The sequence below is a fragment of the Microtus ochrogaster genome, chromosome 26, assembly GCF_000317375.1.
Source record: "Microtus ochrogaster isolate Prairie Vole_2 chromosome 26, MicOch1.0, whole genome shotgun sequence".
In the NCBI taxonomy this organism is placed as follows: Eukaryota; Metazoa; Chordata; class Mammalia; order Rodentia; family Cricetidae; genus Microtus; species Microtus ochrogaster.
The window spans coordinates 12,925,297-12,931,952 of NC_022025.1; positions in this window are offsets into that span (position 1 = coordinate 12,925,297).

Below are 6,656 nucleotides of genomic sequence, written 5' to 3' on the forward strand. Positions count from 1 at the left end.
GCTGGGATTAAAATTAAACTTTTATTTTGCAGGAGGATAAAAATTTTAAATGAGCTAAGCTGCCAGCTCAGGATATCAATTAAGTCGAGAGAAACAAAATTCAAGGTAAATAAACAGCAGACAGGAAATAATAAGGAATATAAATCACTGATGATGAGTATTAAAAAAAAAAAATCAACAGGAAACCAAAGGCTGTTTCACTGGTATAGTCAACAACAGATAAACCCTTAGTCAGAGTCCACCGGGGGGTGGGGGGCTGAGACAGATTCCCAGAGTCAAGACTAGGAGTAGAAACACCTCCACTCCCTTTGGATTCTCTTTCCCTGTGCAGCCCTGGCTTGCCTAGAGCTCACCACATTGACCAGGCTGGCCTCAACTCAGACAGAGATCTGCCAGCCTCTGCCTCCCAAGCGTATGTGCTACCGTGCTCAGCTGACGACAGATCCCACAGGCCTTAAAAAGCTTAGGAGCACTAATTATGCCTGTGAATTTAACAGCTTAAATGAAGCAATCCCTTCAGAGAAGCAAGACATCGATGCTCAGTGAGGAAGAAATAAATTGACTAGCCATTTGTCAACAACAACAAAAGCATTAGCATGCAGTTAAAATTCTCCCTTGAAAGAAACTCCCAGACCCAGAAAGATAACCGCGCAAACTGCTGAGACCGAAAGTACATGGAGAATCTTGTACTTGTGTAACTGGCACACGCACATTTCGTGTTAGATAAAAATTGATGACTAAGAGACTAAATGAAAAGGGAAGAAAGAAACAAGGTTAACTTGAAAGATGATGGGGGCCTAAACCAAGTCAGGCAAAGGGGTTTGGTTTCGGTCTCTTGTTTTTCAATTGTGGGTACTGAGACAGAGAGCATGGTTAAATAGTTAGTAGCGAGAAAAATCAAATGTAGTAATTAATTCGACACAGACAACATGGGGTAGAAGACTAAAGATACTCCACAATTTTCAGCTGGCATAGTAAAAGAAACATCCAGGTTCTTGTCAGGGAATACAAGAGTAAAACAAGGCCAATTTACTTCTCGACAAATTTTACATCCGTATATTCAGCACCCAAAAGCAAGCAAAGGGATGTACGATGTAAACACTCAGGAGACGCACAGTTTAACTAGCCTCTGTCACCAGGGATCCCTTGCTATTAAAGCCTCTACAATTATATTATTAATGGCTTGGCACCGAGGTCTTAGAAGGAATGAACCTGACGCCTACTCCACAAGAAGAATCAGCGCCTGCTATCGTCAACATGATCCAAGCTGGGCAGTAGTGGTGCACGCCTTTAATCCCAGCACTCGGGAGGCAGAGGCAGGCGGATCTCTGTGAGTTCGAGGCCAGCCTGGTCTACAAGAGCTAGTTCCAGAGTAGGCGGAGTCAAGGAGAAGCCATGTAGCCCCACAGAGACAGAGGCCAGATGGAACCTTGCTGGTAAGCCACAGTCACATGGTGACACACAGATTAATGGAGATGGGTTAGTTCAGGATATAAGAGCTAGCTAAAAATATGCTTAAGCTATTGGCCAAGTGGTGATTCAAATGATAGTTTCTGAGTGACTGTTTCGGGTCTGGGCAGCCGGGAGCGAGGGGTCTCCCTACTACACAGATTAGTGCTGTCCTCAACTTGGGGTCATAAAGCTTCCTTAGAAGGTGGTAAAGTACTGGTCAAAGTGTCGGGGATAAGAGGCTGTTGAGTGCCCAGCCCTAAATGGGACATCTGTATCAAACTCTGTGCCCAATGCTCAGGAAACACAGAAGAGAGAGCAGGAGATGGGAGGACAGCTGTCCCCTGGACATGATGGCTATCAACCCATACACTGACTCCAGCTAAGGTCACCTACACAAGAGCAAGCCAACAAGACGGGTCGCCATTCCCACAGGCAGCACTAAACTAGACAGGGTCGGTTAACAAAAGAAGAAACAGCAGACGCAGACACGATGGGGTCGAGGGCACATGGGAGGAGGCAGCTGAGGTTACATGAAGTTGTTAAAGAATAAAGCACTCTATTAAAGATAAGGCTGTGGTGTTCTGAGTGAGAACTGCCCACGGTCTCGCATGCTTCAATGGCTGGTTTCCAGCTGATGCAACCGTTTTGAAAAGAGGAGCTGTATCACTCGGGACGGACTTTGAGCTTTCAAAGGCCCCCACTCTTCTCGGTTGGCTCTCTCTGTGTCCTGTACTTAGGGTGAGATGTGGCTCTCGGCACCGGCTTCAGCACCATGCCTGCCTGCTGCCATGCTTCTCCCCACCAACCCTCCTGAAACCGTAACACCCCAATAAACTTCTATTAAGTTCCCTTGACTGAGAAGATGCACTCAAGGCATTGTGCATTATGATACGGCTACAAGTGTATGGGAGCCCGGGGGCGGAATGTGCTGGTGTGAATGAAAATGATCCCCATGTTTAAATGCTTGGTCCCCGGTCTGAGGTTTCCAAATCCACGCTGCCTCTTCCCCTCACCCCCACTCCTGCTTGAGACATAAGCTCTCAGCTACTGTTCCAACACCTGGCCTGCCTGCCACCCATGTGCCCTGCCAGGATGGCCACGGACTCACTCTCTGAAACTGTAAACCCCAGCAACCTCTTCCGTAAACTGCCTTGGCCATGGTGCTTCGGCACAGCAGCAGCAGAAGAACAAGGCCCAGCTAGAAAGCTCAGCGTTCGGAAAGCGTTCCCCACACAAGCCTAACTTTCTACGATGGATCCCTGGGACTCACGGGAAGGGGGAAGGAGAGAACCAAATCCACAAGGGTGCTTTCTGACCTGCACACGCAGCTGTGACCCACCCACGCTCATGTATCATACGCAGACACAATAATAAAGTTTTCTTTGAAAAAAACAAACATTTAAAAATGAAATAATGGCTGTGTCTATTGAGGATTTAAGAACAAGGGGCTGGGAGATGTGCTGTAGAATATTATTCTAAGATGTGTTACATTTGTGTAACGATGCAAAGATGTGCTGCGTTCTTTTAACTGCATTTGTTTAACTCCGTGAAGCTGTGTTACTTTGCCTGTCTAAAACACCTGATGGTCTAATAAAGAGCTGAACAGTCAATAGCAAGGCAGGAGAAAGGCTAGGTGGGGCTGGCAGACAGAGAATAAATGAAAGGAGAAATTTGGGATCAAGGGGAGCAAGAACAAGGACCCAGGGGGCCAGCCACACAGCCAGGCATGGAATAAGAAGGAAAGAAAGGATATACGAAAATAGAGAAAGGTAAAAGCCCAGAGGCAAAGGGTGGACAGGACAATTTAAGAAAAGCTGGCAAGAAACAAGGAAGCTAAGGCCGGGCATTCATAAGAAATAATAAGTCTTTGTGTGTGATTTTTGGGAGGTGAGTGGAGGGCCCCCCAAAAATCCAAGAGAAAAAAAAAAAACAACCAACCACGGAGATGATTTAATTACTACTGTCCTGCAAGCCTGAGCATCCTAAAACCCACGCAATAAAGCTCGGTGCAGTGCACCTGCAGGGCCATCACTTCGCTTGGTACGTAGTCAGGAGGGCCCGGAGCTCCAAGTCCAGCAACACCCTACCCTATCTCAACAAGTAAGATGAAGAGTGACTGAGAAGGACACCCAATGCCACCTGGCCTAGCCTCACAGACAAATGTGCATGCACCACAGATGCACGCATGCACGCCACACACACAGACTAAAGTCTGTTAGGAGGAAAATGAGTAAGGGATGTGAGGAAAAACAAGTCCCTTTGCCTGTCCGCTTTATTCGCACTGCGAGACCTGAGCCCGGTGATTCTGTTCTGGGCAGTAAGAATTAACTATGTACTCTCGAGAGTCTGAAGTACTTACTGTGAGAAACTCATTTTATACACACACACACACACACACACACACACACACACACGCGCGCGCGCGCGCGCTGCTGTAGTAATTCTTCACTGAACTCTGCCTATGAATGACTCAGCAGACTAGACGATAGCTTGAGTTATTTTTCTCTTTGCCATTTTCGGTTTTGTTATCTTTAGAGTTTTCCCCTTGTTCCTTTTATTTTTCTGAGACAAGGTTGCCTCACTATGCAGTCCTGGCTGACCTTGAACTCACAGAAACCTGCCAGGCTCTGCCTCCCCAGTGCTGGAATTAAAAGTGTCTACGATCACACCCAGCGCGGCTTTTTGTTTTTTAGAGTTCAATATAATCAAATAATTACAGCAATTGGCTTGTGAGTAAGTCTTAGAAGCCAAGCACTGTGTCAAGGCATCCAGTCTCTCGCTTACATGTTTTTAACGTCTATCCAGACAGACATCTCTATTTTATGACTCAAACCAAACTACAGAAAGGTTAAACAATGAACCCACAGTTGCCGAATTAGTGAACGGCAGAATTCAGACCTAAACCTCAGTCTACGGAACACGAAAACCTGGGTACATACCTTGCCAAGATCTTTCATAAATGTCTATCTTTCAGATCCTGTATCCAGTGTTTTATGACCTACTACTTCTCAAATTTCCTGCAGATGAGCTAACGACCAGAAAGCTGCATTCTCCTCTTTACTTCCTCTCATTAAATGTCACATCTAATCAAGTTGTGATTATCATCAGGTAGGCTCTTCACCACAGCCATTTCCTGCCCCGGCTCATGTTCACTGCCCGAGAATTAAACCCAGCAGATTTTCTTTCTTGCCTAGTGCTCATAAAAACCACCTGCCATCAGCATTTTTATTTGCAAACTAACCTCTGGATTTTTTTTTTTTAAAAACCATGTTATCCACTTGCATGGCACTAAGATCCTGAACTGCAAACGCAGCTGTCCCAAACATCACATGGACTGTCATCTTAGTCATCTTAGTCATATGCATCTGGCGGTTCACAAACCAACGCGTGTGCAGCTCCGCGCTAACCAGAACTTGTTTCTCAGTTTCAAGGGAAGTCCCAATTGACAACACCCTGCCCCACTAAAACATCTCGAGCTGGCTTTACAACAGCAGGCTGGAGGTGCTGGTGCAGAGAAAGCAGAACCCGAGTTCGAGGCCAGTTTGGTCCATCTAGGGAATTCCAGGCCAGCCCAGCCTGCCAAGGAGAGCCTGTCTCCAAAAAAATAGTCAACCAATAAAGGAGTTTCTAGTCTATGTAAAGAGGTTGGGGGCATAAAGAATGACAAAACAGAATCCATAAAGGAAGTGTAAACACCTCTAGGAGTGCTATGTTAGTCTTCGTTTGTAACTTAGAACTAGACAAACGCATTTAAAAATTTATTGCATAGACACTTGGGAAATAAGTACTGAAGAGTATTGGGTAAAACTATAACAACAGACAAATAGTTTCTATTAATGTAGGTGGTAGTTTAAGCGAGAATGGTTCCCCACAGGCTTGTGTATTTGGATGTGTGACAACCTCCCCCCCCCCAGTTTGGAACTGTTTGAGAAAAACTGGGGGGGTACAGCCCTGTTGGAGGAATTGCATCACTGCAGGGGTGGGTTCTGAGGTTTCAAAAGCCCAGCCATTTCCAATTTCTCTGTCTCCATGTGCTTCATTCTTGTGGATCAAGACTGAAGTTCTCCACCTGCAGTGGTGGTGCATGCCTTTAATCCCAGAACTCAGGAAACAGTGGCAAGAGGGTCAGCCGGGCCTTACAGAGTTCTAGGATGGGCGGGGCTACACTCAGATGCCCTATTTACAAAAAACCTTCTAAGTTCCCAACTACTATTACAGTGTCCTGCCCGATGCAGACTCTTTCCCTATAAAACCATAAACCCAAATTAAATTCTTTCGTAAAGTTGCCTTGGTAATGATGTTCTGTCACAGCAACAAAGACGATTTAGTAATAGGTTTGCAATTTCCAGCCATCAAAAGTGGATATGCTCACACTGCCCAGACACATCCTATGTAATTAGTATATACCACTGGTATTCACAAGTACTTGTATATAAAACTACAGTTCCCATTCTCTCGGTCTATACTCATGTTCTGAGACTGCCTTCTGTATGGCATGCCTTCCTTCCCTGTTATGAAAACACGTTTAGGTTGCCAAGGCTCTCAGACAGCTCCTCCCTGGACCTTCTACCCATCATCCCCTTACTGGCTACTTGGAAGTTCTATGCTCTCTGCTAAACAAATAACGAAACTGATGTGGGGATCACATTCACAGTGAAAGATCAGCAGGTATTTAACCTCTGGGGACTTTCTCATTTCATTGTTGTTCGAGAAAAAGTCTCACTACGTAGACTTGGCTGTCCTACAACCCAGACATCCCCCTGCTTCTGCCTCTCAGATGCTAGACAGGATTAGAAGCACATGCTACCACACCTGGCGCTGGTGTCTGTCCTTTAAACTCTCCATAAAGTCAGGCAGATTCCACACATGCTCTCACAATAGAGAGAGATATTATCGTTTGTTTAAGTATCTCTCCTCTTAATTGGCTGTTCAGAACAGTCAGCATGCCTGACTCCATCCCTGTGTCTTCAGCAACCATCAACACTGCCCATTACACAGAGAACTCCACGTGTTAAGATGAGAATTTGATTCAGTTTATCGCTTTGCAACATTGTTATCTATTAGTCTCTTTATACAAGTCTAAGCTATTTTTACCGGAGTGGTGAAGCACAATCGCTTGAAACGCAGTCCTTGTAACCAAATTGGTTAGAAGTGAACCCATCAACTGACTACCATTGAAATCTTGGATTAAATAATACAAGCCA